Raw genomic sequence first — 18,220 nt, 5'->3', positions numbered from 1 at the left:
CAGGAAATAGCTTAAGTTATAGAAGGAACGGTGATTACTAATGCAAAAATCTCTGAGCAAGCAGGATTGGCTGAGATTAAAAACAGATACAAACAGGAACAGCTCTTTCTATGAGCACAGAGCAGAGCAGTGATTTTCAACTGGTATGCCATGCTTGAGGGGATCTTAGGTGCACCACAAAAAATCTTAAAGATTATTAATTATTTTCGAAAGAAGTTCAAAGCACAGTAAACATATTCTTTCTTTTGATCAACATAATTTCTATTGCAAGTTTAATTATAGGTTCAAGTATGCCGTGAGACAAAAAAGTTTGAAATACATTTGAGTAGAGAATAGTAGTGGGTGCAGGTGTCTCTGAAAATGTCTAATGATTCCAATTTCCCCAGTGAAGTAACAGGCACTTTTTGAGGCACTGGAAATACAATGATCAGTAAAAACAGACAAAATTCCCAGTTTTAACAAGGATAAAGTTAAGGTAAGAACTGTGAGGAAAACAGAGAAGAAACTTGGGCCCTGCTGAGTAGTAGCACCAATCTCCACACACACGAAGGTTCAGAGGCAATGGCACTTGTTAGAGTTGTTTAGAGCACAGGGTCCAGAAGACAAAGGGGCACAACCCAACAACTATCAAACTAGTTCTGATTATTCAATTGCATGACTTACACACACACACACACACACACACACCCCACACATATTCTCACCTCCATTCATTAAAATTCAGATAGAAAAAATAAGACAATTCTGCAGGAAAACTCTTTACCCCATGCTCACTATTCACACGTACTTCAAATCCACTGCCAATTTTCCCCAACCTACCTACAAAGGAGTATCCTCCTGGGGACTATGCTGGGTGTTCCAGGTGATTCTCAAGCATAGATTTGGATATAATAAAATGTTAATCCCACTTCTCCTCTACCTAATTTCTAATTACACTTCAAGATCCACCTTTGGTGTAATCTCTTCAATTTTGAACTAGTTGCTATGTGTCATCACAGCACTATAGCCATGTCCATTTCTCTCTCTCCCCCATTATACTGCAAACTTTTTATTAGTACTCAGCTTTGTAATTCTAACTCCTAGCCTAATGGTTAGGGTAGAATGATTAGGGTGGTTACATAAAACAAATAAACAAAATCCTATACATAGACAGCTCTAAATTTTTAAATCCAATTATAAACACTATGCAAGTAACAGGGATGTCTAATCTTTTTTTTTCTCTCTGCTACACAATGGAAGAACAAGAGTCGTCTTGGGCCACACAGTAAAATATACAGCATGAATAAAATTAGCAAAAAGAAAAAGGTCCATGCATACTTTTCATGATATCCACCACCACAGATGAAGTCCTCACAAAATCAGCACTGAACACCCCATCTTTGCCCTGCTAATTCTGAGCTCCAAGTCCATGTTCACCTAACCAGTGTTTCATCTCCACAGCCCAAAACATTCACAAGAAAGTCCAATACAAAAATAAAGGACCTAAAATCTTTATCTGACTTCTTAAATACTCAAAAAGGACAAAACTATATAAATAAGAAAAAAGCTCATTGCATTTGGATACCCCTTAGCTCTAACTAAATATTCAAAACAGGCTCAGCGCCTGTAGCTCAGCAGCTAGGGCACCAGCCACATACACCAGAACTGGTGGGTTTGAATCCAGCCCCAGCCTGCCAAATAACAATGACTACTACAACCAAAAAATAGCCAGGCATTGTGGCAGGCGCCTGTAGTCCCAGCTACTGGGGAAGCTAAGGCAAAAGAATCACTCGAGCCCAAGAATTTGAGGTTGCTGTGAGCTGTGACACCAAGGCTCTCTACTGTGGGCAACACAGTAAGACTCTGTCTCAATAACTAAATAAATAAATAAATATTCAAAACACTTCAAAAGTAGTATACCAAAGGGGTTGTGAGATCTTGATATATGGCACATCTCTTTGGGGGCGGGACACAATTATAAGAATGACTTTACATAACAAATGCAATCAGTGTAATCTAATTCTTTGTACCCTCAATGAATCTCAAACAATAAAAAAAAGTAGTATGCCAGAAGCAGCGTGCTAACCTCCAAATTATACATCCTCCAAATTACTGAATTGAAAAAAACTATATATTTCATGAAAATATGAAACACATAATAACAAATCATCCACAATTTACCAACTAACAGCTATTTTCATTTTATACCATTATTTTTCTCAAATATACATTCCTTATAAAGTTGCAAGATCAGTGCACAAACTATTTTACTTTCTACTCCCCACCTCCATTCATAGTCAAAACTGACAATTACAAACTTGATGGCGCCCTTGGTGGTGGACATCAGAGAACAATTTAATTTATTCTTATAATTGTGAAAACATAACTTTGGCAGCGATATTCTAGAAGGCCACAAGATGGTGGTGTTGTTCCATAAAAAGAAACTTTAATAAATAAAATTAAATATACCAACTTCCACAAAATAAAATTAACAGCTTTTCCCCCACTGTAAGAAAGGATATCCAAAATGTCTCTATTTCATTTGCTAGAAAATATCAGTAAGAAAAGAAAAGGTATTCATCAAGTTTAGCAGCAACTATTCCAATTCTTAACCTAAACTGCATGGTCCTTTAAAAAAACAGACAAAAAACACAGGACCTAGCAGCATTACCCTTATTACCACACTCATCTTTCCTTCCCTTTCTGTTCTATTTCCCTCCCCATCATAATAAAAAATTGAAATATATTTTTACTTTTCATACATTTATGAATTTGACTTTTCCTAGCCTTAGTTTAAGGAGATAATTCTTATTTCTTTGTCTTAAAAGAACTGTTACTAAAATTTAACTATATCCACAAAGGACCACTGTATCTAAATGGTATTGTTACTGAAAATGAAGTAGTGTCTTTTTCTTTCTAATTTTCTATAATTTATCAATCTTAACTTATAACACGCTACATTACACTTAAAATGAAAAAATGTTAAAACTTTTAAAGCAAAAAAAAAAAATTAGTAATATTTCCCCTTGCCTTAGCATAAACATCAGTAGAAAACAGGTTTCCCAATTCCTGTGCTATATAATGGCAATGAAGAAAATATAATTTAAATTAAAAGTAAGCACATTAAAACTTGGGTTTCAAACCTCTAGAATCAACTTAACACACAGCCCGGGTAAGATGATAAAGCTTAACTATCTGAGACCCACTGCACTTACATGGATGGGGTCTTGAAGTGATGCAGAATCATAAGCAGTCTAAGTCTGGACCGTGAACCAGGAATTTGAGCCAAATAAGAATAACAGTTTACACCGATTGGGCTCCTATTACGTGTCAATCACTTTACAAAAAAAATTATCTCTAATGTTATCAATTATCCTTTAGAGTCATCATTATTCTTCCTGCTAACAGATGAGAGGAAAATTAGGTTTCAGAAATTTAAGTAAATTGTGCAGGGCCACAAAACTGGATTTGAATCCAGATTTCCTGGGCTCAAAGCCAAGGCTCTTTTTACTACATTTGTGCTGCAAAAACAGAACATAAATAAGAAATGCTGAGCTATACTCATGCCTTAAAATAAGAAGTTTGCTGTTACCAATCTAACCTTACTATTCTCTTATTTTATCATCTAAAAATTAAGTAACTTCATAGTCAGGTGGTTTTGGGAGGCTTTTAAGCTAGTCATTGAGAAAGAACAACTAATCTTAAAAAGATAAATATGTAAAAGCATAAGCTGTTAGAGACCTTGTTTAATAAATAATTTCTATGTATTCTGGGAAAAACATTCAGGGCAATATGACATACTTACTTTATAAAGATCGAATTTCATATAATTATATTATGCATAATCTCATATTCCAAAATGACACAAACATTGAACACTTGATTCAAAGTGTGGTATTTTAGTATATTTGCTTAACAGAATTTTTTCCTTAAAATTCAGAAATTTTTAATGGTTTAGTATTTTTGAAATACACATATTTGGTTCATCTTATGAAGCAGCAGAAAGCAGAGTCATGAACATTTGGAGCCAAAGCTGAGTCTTACTCATAGAGAAACAGTCTCCTAACATCAGGCCAAATTCAGGCCTGCTGACAAGGCTGGTATTCTTCTATACACTGCTAGTCACTAGGACATCAGGATCCAAAGTTATGTATGTTCACCCCAAAACATTCTCTAACATTTTCTGAATACATTATGAATTCTCATTTATAGAACTTAAAGTAGTTATGGAGACTCGGCACCTGTAGCGCAAGCAGCTATGGTGCCAGCCACATACACCAGAGCTGGTGGGTTCAAATCCAGCCCGGGTCTGCCAAACAACAATGACAACTACAACCAAAAAATAACCGGGCGTTGTGGCGGGTGCCTGTAGTCCCAGCTACTTGGGAGGCTGAGGAAAGGGAATCGCTTAAGCCCAAGACTTGGAGGTGGCTGTGAGCTGTGATGCCACAGCATTCTACCCAGGGCGACAGCTTGAGGCTTTGTCTCAAAAAAAAAATAATGTAGTTATGGAGACTTCTCAACTCTTCAAATCCCAAGTGCAAATTTCTAGTTTGAGATGCGCATGTTTGCGTAATGTAACATGGAGTTAAGTCAGACCACCTAGGTCCAAACTTAACTCTCTACTGTTCGTGTAAATTTAACTTGAGTCTCGGTTTTCTATAAAATGAGGATACCAACAAAAACTAACATAGTTTGTCATGGTGATTAAAAAAAAAAAAGTGTTAGCATTTATGCTAGGAAACTAGATCTTCTAGAATTGGGAATATAGAATGTGCCCAGTAAGTGTTAATTTCCTAGCCCCACCCCCATCACCACCGATACCACCACTCTGACCACAGAATTACTCTGTGGCACAGAAACCCCAATAATTTTCTACCATATTTCCACAACAATAGAGGACAGTAGGTTAAGAAAGGCATTTCAGTCACGTAGCCACACTGCAAACTTACATAGTACGTACAGCACATGCTCCCTACTGCAGAAAGGACCCACTCAAAATTACAGTCAAGCACTTCAGGGGAATACATGACTGCCACATTTTTTGTTATCAATATTCAATTTCAAGATATTTTAAAGCTACTCATGTAACAGACACAAAATGTTTATTTACTATTTACAAATACTCTTCCTAAGAATTTAAAAACATAAACTTTCATCAGAGAGCCCTCATTCTTAAAGTACAAGCACTGCTCGTGAGGTTTTACGTCACATGGTATATGTATTGCTTTTCTAAAATTAAAGGAAATTATGAAATTGATCTAACATCAATGAAAAAAAGCATTATAAACCCATCCTAGTAGATATACTGAATACTAAGTGTCAGGTTTAAGTCAAGTAACAAATCTATGAATTAGTTATTATTATTCCCACTTTACACACGAATACCTAGTCTACGTTTGACAACACTAGGGCTTCAACTCAGGTTAACTTGATCGGTAGCACTTAGCCAATAAGTAAGGGCCAAAAATCAAATCTGGGTTTGTCTTTATGTAAAGCTTAAGCTCTTAATAGCCAATACTTTAAAGGACAATTAAATCACAAAGACAGTTGTAAAATGAGTTATAATTATCAACATTTTTAACCTAGAAAAATGAAATTCCTAAGTATAATGTATACTTTCCATTCTGGGTATTCACATCTAAGCATTAACACCATATTTCTCAGGACAGTACAAAAAGAGACAGTCTATTGTTGTTTTTCCTCTAAAGAATGGGTTCACAAAGGTGATGAAAACACACCCAACAATAGGCTCCTCAAACAAAAATGCCAACTAATCCTTTCCACCCAAATTTAGGAAAAAAATCATATATATTTAATCACAAAATGTACTAACACGGTAATCTATGTTTATAATATTCATATTTTGGTTTGCCCAGCTAGCTCAGTCAGTAGAGCATGACGATTCTTTTAATACTGATATCTTTAAGATGTTCCAAGAATAGCCCCCAAGTTAAAGGTATGCTGTTCCAATGACAAAGATTAACAATATTGGGTCCTGTTGGTCACAGGACTGGACATAGATACAGGTTGTCATTATCACCTCCCTAAGCAAAACTTAGAGATTAGCCTAAAGTTATTTTCACTGACTTAAAATTCAAATCTTTTGTCACGACTTTCAAGTCAATACCCTTAAACACTAAGCAGTACCTTTTACCCAGAAAAGACAGATCATGCCCCCAGACCAAATTCCAAATTTGACACACTTTAATCAAAATCTCTATTTTTGAGTGGCTTAGCTAAGTGAAAAGAAACCAGACTGTGATAAATAATCCTAATCTCTAACTTAACACTTTAGGCATTTTTTAAAAAGAACCGTCTTCATTCAAAAGAACTTCTTTGCTTGTCCTGGTGTCACAAACCTGTAGTCTCAGCCACTTGGGAGGTGGAAGTGGAAAGATCATTAGAGTTTAAGGCCAGCACAAACAACACACAACACAAGACTCTGCCCCTTCCAAAAAAAAATTTTTTTTTCTTTTTTTTTTGTAGCCATTATTGGAGAAGAAAGCCTAATGGTTGCCCTTATAGTATTGTTATTGTTTCTCTGGCCTATTCCTCACTGCAATGCCCTCTATCTAAAGTTTGTTTGGATCAACCTTAAGCCACTTCAAATATCTGAAAGTTATCTGGTCATTAAGCTCTCTTTGTACTTACATTATACATTCTGAAGGAATACTGTAACTAGAAAAAGACTCTGACACAGGACGCTAGGACCCTAATTAACCAACCGGGTTTCTACAGCAGTTCTCAAACTCATGTGCATAATCATCTGAGATATCTGCTAAAGATGAAGATCCTGAGCTCCACTCTGAAGGATTTGATACTCAAGAATCCACACAGTTAACCGGCACCACAGATAACGTGATGCAAGGACTGCACTTTGACAAACACTAGTCTACACAATATTTCATGTAATGATAGTGTTGACAATTTCTTGCTCCCAGGTTACACAGCAAAACCATCACCAGGTGATATACCGTCAGCCACGCTGAGTCAGAATTTTTTCCTAGATTCATTCTTACCCTTTTAGCAATGTATTTTTTAAGTTAAGAGGTTTAAGATTTGATATGCCAAAACTAAGCTATAATTGTCCTTGAGAAACATGTGGCCCACAGGAAAGTGACTAGCTGTTCTAATGCCCAACTTAATAATAATGAATTAAGAATAATAAAAATAATTTAAGAGCTCATATTCTAGCCACCAACCTTTAAGCTTTAAAAAGATTATTTCAATTAATCTTTACAAAAATCCATTAAGGAATATATTCTTTATAACTAAAAAAAAGAAAATAAGAAAACACTACTGTTAAACAACACTAAACAGAAGTCAGATTTTCCTGACTTCAAACTATGGCTCTTAATCCATATGACAAGATTGCCTCTAAGTTTGCTTTCTTCTAAGATACTACTTCTAAGACAAAGATATCCTAATTTATATACAAAGTAGGTTCATTTAACTAATTCTCTTCCCCCACCCCAACTAAACGAATTCAAACTAAACAACTAAACATATTCATTCATCTTGGCAAGTTGGGTCTAATATATATTCACAGTATCCTACTTCAAGTCAAGACTCAACAGTTTGCTCCTACCCAGCCTATTTAATCATAATTATGGGTATACCAAACAACTACAAAAATAACTTGTTTTGTTTAGTTAAACAAAAAGCTATGTATCTACATTTCTGTTGGTGCTAGAACATGTTTTAACTGCACAAGTTTTTTTTTTGTTTTGTTTTGTTTGCAGTTTTTGGCCGGGGCTAGGCCTGAACCCGCCACCTCCAGCATATGGGGTTGGCGCCCTACTCCTTTGAGCCACAGGCGCCACACTAACTGCATAAGTTTTAAGACAGAGAGGGACAGACCTTAAACAACATAACTCTATCCATCCTATGCTTTATGCCCTCACCTTTCCTGTTTTGTCTATATTTCTCAGTACATTCAATCACCAAACTCCTCTTCACAATCGCCAATGTACTACTTTCAAAAATCTGCAAAGAGATTTGCACTAGGATGCAGGGGCAGCCTATTTTGAGTGTACATGAAATGCTTCCAAAATGTTCCAAAGTTATACATTAATAACCTAAATTCTTACAGTGAAACATATTAATTTACTATTCCACTCAGAAGCTATAACACAATAATAGCTAAACACTCATTTTTTTTTTTCATTCTACAGTTAACTAGCATATACTTAGCAGCTAACTTGAACTACAAAAAAGTTTTACTAAGACTAAAATAAAACGATAAGTGAGTTACGGATAAGTGCTAAAGTGAGAAAAAGCTAGCTAGCAATCAATGACTCTGTTGTTGGAAAGGAGAAGTCAGTACCTTAGTCTTCTATAGGAGAGGACTTCTATTCTAATCTCTAGAGGGAAGGAGTATTCTCTCCACTGTAATGAGTCCTCCCTAAAGAACAGTGGCTCATCCCAACCTTTTTTAAGACACTGCAAACATCATTTGAGAGGCACAGGTTGCTCGAGGCTGGTCAAGGGCAGAGTGAAAAGCCAAGAAGCACTGCTCCCCTAGGTCTCACATCCAATCCCCTAGAGCTGAAGGGATAGACCCCCCCCTCACCTGTGGCCCATATGTGCATGGGATGCGTCAGATCGAATTCATGAGACTGGGTAAATCACGGCTTCAAATCAACATGGCTCTTGGGTCCCACACTATCTTAGTCTACCCAGTGCCCTCAAATAGAGTTAAGTCCGGCCTGCCCCATGTGGTAAGATACTAGGTTGAACTGCAGAGACCCCAAATTTTCTCTTCTTTTCTAACCAAGAAGAGTGCTGGCTAATCCATTTGTGTAGTAAGCCAAATAAATGTACTGATATTTGCCCTTTAGCCTCGGTTTTCCCTCTGGAAGGCTCAAACTCAAAGTCTAGATTAGGGGAATCTAATAAACTGTCCAAGCTTCAGCTTCCAAAATAGTTTGCCCAAAGCCCTGTTTTGGAGTAATTCAGCTGACGCTGTACTTAAACAAAACTTGTGCTGAAGTTACGTTGGTGGCCCCAAAGGATTCAATGGTTTGTGTAGTCCCCTCCGCTTGAATCTAGGTTAGACTTGCGACTTACTTCAATCAACTGCCTCAAATGAGGCAGAAATGATGCTGTGCCAGTTCTAAGCCTGTCTTAAGAAGCCTTGGTGGCTTCTGCTTTTGCACTCCAGTGAGCCCTCAGCCTCTAACAACCAGGTAAGGTTGGCAACCTTACTGAAAAGGCAAGGTGGAGAGAAAAGGGCTGACAACTACGGGGGGAGGGGAGGAAGGGATGAAGGGAGGAAGAGAGGGAGAGAAAGAAGGAGAGCAGGAGAGAGGTATCCAGACATCAGAGCAGTGATTTTCAATCAGCATGTAGTGAGAGGATCTTAGGTGTGCTGCAACATTTTTAAAGAGCATCAAATTCTTTTCTTTTCTTTTTTCTTTTTTTTTTTTTTTTTTTGAGACAGTCTCACTTTCTTGGGCCTGGGTAGAGTGCCATTGCGTCATAGCTCACAGCAACTTCAAACTCTTGAACTCAGGCGATTCTCTTGCCTCAGCCTCCCAAGTAGCTGGGACTACAGACACCTGCCACAAGGCTATTTTTTTTTTTTTTTTTTTTTTTAAGAGACTGAGGTCTTGCTCTTGCTCAAGCTGGTCTCAAACCTATGAGCTCAGGCAATCCACTCACTTCGGCCTCTTAGAATGCTAGGATTACAAATATGAGCCACTGCGCCTGGCTAATTAAATAATTGTCAAAGGAAGTTCAAAACACAGTAAATACATTCTCTTTATTACTCTTCTTTTGATCAACATAATTTAAGTGTGCCACGAAAGTTCAACTATAGGTTCAAGTGTGCCATGAGATTTTTAAAAAGGTTGAAAACACTACATTAATTAGACTGTGATCACCAGCAAAACAGGTGATGCCCATTGAGCCCAGCCCAGAAGAGCCTCACTGTGAACAAATAAAATGGTTGTTTTAAATGACTTACAGTTTATTCATAGCCCTAGATAACTGAAGAAACGCACAGCCACTTCCTTGTGTTTTTGTGTAATTTGTTCAAATCTCAGAGAAAAGGAGGGGTATAATTAAACGCACACCACAAAATTCATACAACCTCAAAAGATAAAAGTCTTATGCCCTTCTCAATATTAATGATTCTACTAAACTCCAAGTTCCACAAGGACAGTCTTCATGTCTGTCATCTCAACATTAGACCCCCAGCACCAAGCACTATATCTGGCATCGAGCAGATATACCAGAATGTGTTGTGAGTGAATAGTAGGTTTAAGAAATGTCGAGATTAAATCAACAAATGCTAGTCTTCCTCGTAACTTAGAAACTGTATGACATATGGTTTTACATCATACATTCCCCAGAAAGTTGCTTAAACATATGAATTTAAAGTGTATACTGGCTTGATGCCTATAACTCAAGTGGCTAGGGTGCCAGCCATATACACCGGAGCTGGCAGGTTCAAATCCAGCCCAGGCCTGCCAAACAACAATGATGATAACTACAACCAAAAAAAATATATAGGGTGGCGCCTGTGGCTCAGTGAGTAGGGCGCCAGCCCCATATACTGAGGGTGGCCGGTTCAAACCCAGCCCCGGCTGAACTGCAACCAAAAAATAGCCGGGCATTGTGGCGGGCACCTGTAGTCCCAGCTGCTCAGGAGGCTGAGGCAGGAGAATCGCTGAAGCCCAAGAGCTAGAGGTTGCTTTGAGTCCTGTGACATCATGGCACTCTACTGAAGGCGGTAAAGTGAGACTCTGTCTCTACGGGGGAAAAAAAAAAAAATAAAAATAAAAATATATATATATATAGCCAGGCATTATGGTGGGCACCTGTAGTCCCAGCTACTTGGGAGGCTGAGGCAAGAGACTCGCTTAAGCCCAAGAGTTGGAGGTTGCTGTGAGCTGTGACACCACATCACTCTACCCAGGGTGATAGCTTGAGATTCTGTCTCAAAAAAAAATAATAATAAAATATATACTAAGAAAAACTTCTAACACTATATCTTTGGTTTTTTAATGGTAGAGCTTACTATGTAATGGCAAAAATCATGAAATACCATTATACAGGTTGAGTATCCCTACCAAAAATCTAAAATCCAAAATACTCCAAGAAGCACCTCCAATCAAGAGTCACGTCTGTGTTCAAAAACTTTCAGAATTGGGAGCATTTTGGATTTCAGATAGCATTTTGGATTTCAACCTGTATATACTTTCAAAGTCAAATTTTGATTTCTATGTTCAAAGAATACAAATTTTCAAAGACTAGGCTTTTATAAAAGCTAAACTTCATCTATAAAAGCAGAATTAAAAATTAATTTTCAAAAGGAAATTAATACCTACATTTCACCAATGTACTTTTCCCGACAAGAAATCAACTTTTGCTCTATCCTTGACAAAAGTTTAACTATTCTGTGGTAAAATGCTCATACGTTTCAAAAATCACTTACCAATAACCAATGCAATAAGGTTGCCATTTTATCACAAAAAAAGGAAATAGACAAGGGTCAGGAGTGGTGGTTCATGCCTGTAATCCTAATACTCTTGAAGGCCAATGTGGGTGAATTGCTTGAGCTCAGGAATTCGAGACTAGCCTGAGCAAGAGCGAGACCTCCATCTCTACTAAAAACCATAAAAACTAGCCAGGCATTGTGACAGGCACCTGTAGTCCCAGCTCCTCAGGAGGCTGAGGCAAGGGGATCTCTTGAGGCCAAGAGTATGAGGTTGGGCCGGGCGTGGTGGCTCATGCCTGTAATCCTAGCACTCTGGGAGGCCAAGGCGAGTAGATTGCTTGAGCTCACAGCTTCGAGACCAGCCTAAGCAAGAGCAAGATCCTGCCTCTAAAAATAGCCAGGTATCGTGGCAGGTGCCTGTAGTCCCAGCTACTAAGGAGGCTGAGGCAAGAGAATCGCTTGAGCCCAGGAGTTTTGGGTTGCTGTGAGCTGTGATGCCATAGACTCTGTCTCAAAAAAAAATAAGAGTTTGAGTTTGCTGTGAGCTATGACTCCACTAGCACTCAACCCCAGGGTGACAGAGTAAGACTGTTCTCAAAAAAACAAAAAAAGGGGGAAACAGTCAAGTTCAAATCAACATAATACAAAAGTTTAAAACATTCCAAACAAATTCAAATTCTTCACATATAGCCTTCAACTAAAGTTCTACTATAGATGAAGTCAGAAGTTTATTGGGAAAAGAACATTGACCTAGTAACAAAAACTATCAGTCTTAGTTGTGGTTCTAATTTTGTACACTAGCCTTAGTGTATTCATTTAAAAAGCAATAATTACTTCCTGACATATACTTTTCAGTAGTCATGAGAATCAAATGATAAATATATCCACCCATTATGAAATATATAAAATGTTGTACTTATGTAAGATATAAGAGATATTCCTCCTAATGCCAGCAAAAAAGAGTAAAATTCATCTATATACATGCTTTTGTCAGACATTTTTCCTCCATTAAGTATCAACAACTAGACACCATTATAAAGGTGAGTTCCCCACTGCTCATAATTACATCACATTTTTATTCAAAGAGGAAAAACAGACCCCAGTCTTTGTAATAATTACGAAATCAAAGTTTCTAAAGCTATAAAAGGTAACAAGTAATAACCTGCTCTGGTTTTCTACCAGAGAGATAATCTTATAGGTACAGAAAAGTCCACTGTTTACTAATGAAAAATAGTTAGCTACTTAATCCTTTTAAAAAAACTGAATAGTCTCCATTTCATTTATTTAATAAAGTCTCTTTTTATTTGATAAAGACTTTCTGAATGGAGGAAAGGAGTATTCTGACATAAGACATAACTGAATGGAAAAGATAAAAAAGTTTTTGAAGTTTCTAATTTCACTTATCTCACCTCTCTCCTCCCTTCCCCCCAACCCAAACTGAGAGACACAAAGATAGTAATAATCAAAATAACTAGTCTGACATTGCTATTGCTCTCCAGCCACCTGATTCATTCTCACACACATAGAAAACTAGAAGGGCACCAACATTTCAATTAATATCTCAGACTCTCAAATCACAAAATGTTAAGAACTGGAAGGAACCTCCTGGGATCAAGTCCTTACTGACCAGGTCACTAAAAGGCAGTAACTGTATCCAAATGATGTTAAATGAGTTGCATTATCTTCATAGGAGAAGGAAAACCATCACATTAGCCAACTCCTGATTCCACTTTCCCTACCTACTTACACTGAAACTTAGGGCAAATCACTCAACCTCTTGGGATAGTTTGTTCTGTAATACAACAGCAAATAACAGAAGTTAGTCAAAATTTTCTGTACACTACAGAACAAATGCAATAGTGTATCTCTACAAGTGTATATATACTACGGGTCTATAGTAGGTGTTCTTATCAGTGAATGGAAGAATCTGAAGGCCTCACTGTTTTAAAAAGGTCCTGGTAATTCTGAGGACTGCCCCCAGACGAACTGATTAGCTCATGGGTTTCTTGAATGAGCTTCATGTGGTCCACAGACTGTCCTAAAATTATATCCACAAAGTATACGTACATATGGAAATTTTCCAGGCCAGCACATTTCTTTTAGTTTTGCCCAGAATTAGTAATCCTCAAAACGCTGAAAAGTAGCACACATCTGCTGAGTGTAAAGCTTCCATGGATCTTCCTCAAAATGGTACCAACATTCTCCTAACCAACTTGGATCACAATCAGTTATTTTTACTTCATTTTCCCTCTTATCAAATTTTGTCTATTCTATTTCCTTTCTTTTTTCCATTCCCATTACTACCACCATACCTCAGACCCTCACCACCTGTGACCACAGCAATTGGGAAGTCTCCAATTCACTCTGCACACCTCAATTCCAATTCATACTACATACCGCTACCTGATTAATCTTCCTAAAACAAAGTCTTAAAAATTATTTCACTCTCAATTCAAAACATCTGTGGGATTTTCACTGCCTAATAAATCTAAGGTTGTTAGCCTGGCATTAAAAACAGTCCATAAACTGGTCCAAATTTTTACTTTACGCTTTATCACCCTTTATCCTGGTATAAACACTTCTATGTTCCACCCAAATCAATTACTTGCCTCTCCCCAAAGATTTACCTTTGCCTGTTTATTAAAGTTATAGTTATCCTTCAAAACTAAGAGGCCAGAAGTTCCATCCTAACTCTACCTTGCCAAGAGATCCAAGCTCTAGCTCTTTTGCATTTGAATTCTAAGAGGATTTTTGTGTTGTTTATGAAATTTAACTGGGTATTGAAAGGTAAATGGCGCATTTATGTCTAGCTTGTCTGTGAAACTTCTCATCTTTTATTTGTCAAAATACCCCACACAGTCAGGCAGTAGATGCTTGGAAATAGCATCTATTATGCATAAACAGTTATGCAAGGAAATACAAGAAATTTCAGCCATCATGGGGTAAACAGCAAAGATTACTACCTCTTTGAAGGCAGAGGCCTTACTAGTGACATCCTCTATCATGCCAGGCTTCTAAAAACCATGAACTTTTAATTACTGTTTTTCAAAACCATGATGTTGTAGGTCTTTTTAGCAGTCCTGTATTTAAGCAAGAACTATCTGAAAATGTATTTGGAATGTTAAGCTATGTCCCAAAGAACTATTTCACACACGTTAGACTTCTTAATTTGAGTGCCTCCCAACACTTAGCTGCTACATTTTCAATTTTAAAAATATTAACCATTTATGAAAAGTGATAATTTTCAGTCACAGCTAATTTATTATTTTAGGGCTAAAAAAGTCACATAAATAAAAGAATGCCTTTATTTTACAAAAGGTGCATTTTACTTACATAATACACACATAGTTTGTGAGACAGGTAAGGCAGATTTATATGTAAGATTGCACTCTTGTAGAAAACTGCAGACAATTCTAAATAATGTATTTCAGGTAAAAACACCAAATGAGAAAAACAAAGATTACTTTGGACATTATTTTCCCCACTACTATTACCAGTAGTATTTTAAAGCAGAAACTCAAATCTTGCTGCACAGTAGCCTAGACAAAAAGATAAAAACTTACGAAATAGAAAAAAAAAACTAAATCAAGCCCCTGGGAAATATTTTATTCTGGAAGAGTCCACACAAAAAGATAAAAACTTATGAAACAGAAAAAGAAAACTAAATCAAGCCCCTGCGAAATATTTTATCCTGGAGGAGTAAAAATATCAAAACTGCAATAGACACTCCTCTTCCTTGGTTCATGAAGGCTTCATATAACTACCAGAGCAAAAAAACCCCTCAACTCCGAATCGACAAGAGCAAAGGACGGACTAGGAACGAAACTGATCATTTAAACACTGTTAAAGCAAAGGGCAAACTACAAAATTAAAATTTGGGGGAAAAAGAAGAGAAAAGATGACAGGAGAGAGTCCAAGTCACAAATGATAAGGACTGGTAAAATCTGCAAGGTCACTGGGACCTACCAGGTCATAAAAGGTGGAGGTGGGGGTTGTGCTGGGGGGGGTGGGCTGCAGTCAGAGAAGAACCGGGAGTGACAAAAACATAGCAGAAAAAAACATTCGAAGGCTGGAGTCCTTGGTTTCGGACACTATGACTTGGGTGAAAGTCAGGGCACGAGGAGTGAGTCCATATATTTGTGTTTTGAGGGAGGTGTTAGGCAAAGGCAGAAAGGAAGAAAGAAGGCGCAGAGAAGACCGAGGAAGCTTGAGACCTGCGGCTGCAGAGTCACGGAAACACTTCGCTCCGCTCCAGTATCATTTGCACAGGCCTGTGCCAGGGCCAACTTGGGGCAAGACCCATGACCCCACCCCAGAAAACTCCGGGCTCTCGGGCTGGAGAAGGCAGCCCGGCCGCGCGACGGACCCTCGGACCGCCCTCGGCTGATCTCGCCCGGGGGCGGACGGCACCGCGGCAAAGGCTCCGGGCCCGCGCCCCCCGCCCATCCCAGCCCGCGTCCCCGGCCCCGCGCCGCGGCGTCCTTACCCGGCGCGAAGCTGTCGACTCCTGGCAGCCGGGCAGCCACGGCAGCGGCACCTCCTCCTGCTGCGGGCGCCCTCACCCTTCCGCGCCCAAGATCGCCATCTCGTAGGAAGGCGCGGCGGCAGCCCAGGCCGCCTGCAGACACTCAGAACCCGCCCGCTGATCCAGCGGACACGCGACCCTCCCCCCACCCCCACCCCGGCCACGCGCCTCCCCTAGCCGACCCCACACCTCCCTTCTTCCGGAGCGCGCCGCGTGCTCGCTTCACCGGCGCCGCGCCCCGAGCGCGCGCCTCCGCGCTGGCCCCGGCACCGCGCGCTGCGGTGCGCGCACCCAAAGGCTCCAACTCCGAACCGGGATCCGGCTTCCTCCGAGCATGCGCAGCGAGGGCGCTCCGATGCAGCAAGAGAAAAACTCCTCTCCTCCGGGTCTTAGGGGAGTTCGACTGGAGGGTGAGGGCCAGCCAATAGGAGAGGGGGGCGGAGCTCGAACCTGTGGAAGGGGCGGGGCCGTCGCCGAGATTTGGGAGCAAGCTGCTCTAAACTCTAAACTCCGGCTGGGTGCTCCTGACTTGACTTTTTGGCCTGCAGCCAAACTCCGTGCACTATCTGGTCAGGTCCTCCGGGCACTGGCATTCTTCTCTAGAAGGGTTTGCCGCAAAAGTAGACTGTTAATAAATACTCCTTGATCTGAGTGTTTGACTTAGAACCCATTACAAGAGTAAATAATGGCATTCAACAGATGGTCATGGACGAAGACTTTTAGCGCACTTTTATCAGTTATTTGCAAAACATTCACTCCCCCTACCCCATACATCAGCCCAAAGCTAAAGCTAAGAGGAGCTGAGCAAGTACATGTGTCAGCGCGATTAATCACCCTATGATGCCATAAGGTTGTGTCTATTATATCCATTGTATTAAACAAGAGTTAACTGATTTAGAAACGTTCTGTTGGTTATGAGTATTGCTTTCAGAAGAAAAGCCACGCTGCAAAAAGAAGTCCGTGGTGGCCACATTATGTAGCAGATGACCCATTCTTATACTTCAAAAAGATAAAGGCCGTCAGGCGTGGATTTCTACAATTTTTGCCCAACCACCTCACCAACCCCCACAAATTATACCTGTATCTACACCCAAGCTTGCTAGTTTTCCTGACATTCGGTGGTTGGATACCCCTGCTCCTCCTCAAAGCAAACCTCTCTACTGCCTGTTCTCACCTGTAACCCTTCCTTGGCTTATTTCCAACTTCACTCTCTCTGATGGCTATAACTTCTCAGCATAACATTTTAAGAATTTTCCCTTAATTTTAAAACTCCTTTATGGTTCTGTTCCTCTTTCCATCATAACTAAGATTTCTTAAAGAAGTGTGTGCCAAGAGAGCACTGACACTGTATGAGTATTTGTAGGATTGAATAATGATGTCTTACCCAACAAATGGGCATTCCCTTCTATTCCAGTGCTTTAGTTCTGGCCTTCTGACTTCACACCTGAATTTGGTGTACATTATATCCACAAAGATCATTCTAAAAATATACATCTGAGTATGTCATTTCACTACTTAAAAATCCCTTATTGGTTCTTCAGACCTTTCATGGCAACAATTAACATGAAGTTCAAGGTTCCTTTCTCACTCATATGTTTTGTCTCTCCTATTTTGAAAACCTCCGCATCTTCCTGTATGTGCTCACTTATCTCTGTGCTCTAAACACGTATTGTTTATGCTAAGTCTTCGCCATTTTTCTGTCTGGTCCCTTTAAATAAATGCAACAGTTGTGCTTACCAAACACTCCTCAGCAATTTCATAGTATCCCCAGCAGGAGTCTGCACTCCTCCTCAGTGTATGTTGGCCTGCTGCCCCTGATCTACTATGTCTCTTTTTCAGGTCCCCTGCTCACTCAGTTTCACCCTCAGCTCAGCTCTATACAGAAGCTCTTAGTATTTACCCAGCCCTCATCCCTAAAATGACACCCAATATTAAACCAGCCTTTTGTTGCTGACTATTTCTTCAGTTTCAAGTGAGCACTATTAAAAATAAACACCTTTTCATATGTCATTGTCATTGCCCGTTTCCTTATTTACTGTCTTAGGTTAAATACTTCAAAGCTATCAAAGGGTACGAACAAGTTTAGTTCTTTTGAAACTCATTGGCAAGTTGCCTTCCAGAAAGAACATAGACTCAGGTGTCAAATTGCTGGGAATTAAAAAACAGCTCTGCCACCCAGGGCCACATTCTGACTTTTACAGGACCTAGGCACTTTTATCTTTGTGGGCTTCTTTCTCCATAAAATAATATTACAAATGGTATTTTATAAC

The 18,220-nt window shown here is 39.2% G+C and overlaps 1 protein-coding gene across 4 annotated transcripts in view; it reads right to left on the bottom strand.

Annotated features, from left to right (window-relative positions):
- WWP1 (WW domain containing E3 ubiquitin protein ligase 1) overlaps nucleotides 1-16,078 on the bottom strand; it is a 142,692-nt gene extending 126,614 nt beyond the window's left edge. For 3 of the 4 annotated variants that reach the window (XM_053558371.1, XM_053558374.1, XM_053558375.1), the window contains exon 1: nucleotides 15,912-16,078. The gene's annotated coding sequence lies outside the window, so the exon portion shown is untranslated. Of the gene's footprint in view, nucleotides 1-10,613; nucleotides 10,637-15,911 lie in introns of those variants that run through there. The other variant, XM_053558373.1, reaches the window with a different exon arrangement.
- Between the last annotated feature and the right edge of the window lie 2,142 nt (nucleotides 16,079-18,220).

Source organism: Nycticebus coucang, chromosome 13 (genome assembly GCF_027406575.1).
Source record: "Nycticebus coucang isolate mNycCou1 chromosome 13, mNycCou1.pri, whole genome shotgun sequence".
NCBI lineage: Eukaryota > Metazoa > Chordata > Mammalia > Primates > Lorisidae > Nycticebus > Nycticebus coucang.
The sequence above is the reverse complement of the archived record's forward strand: the minus strand, read 5'-3'. Positions and strand labels throughout refer to the sequence as shown.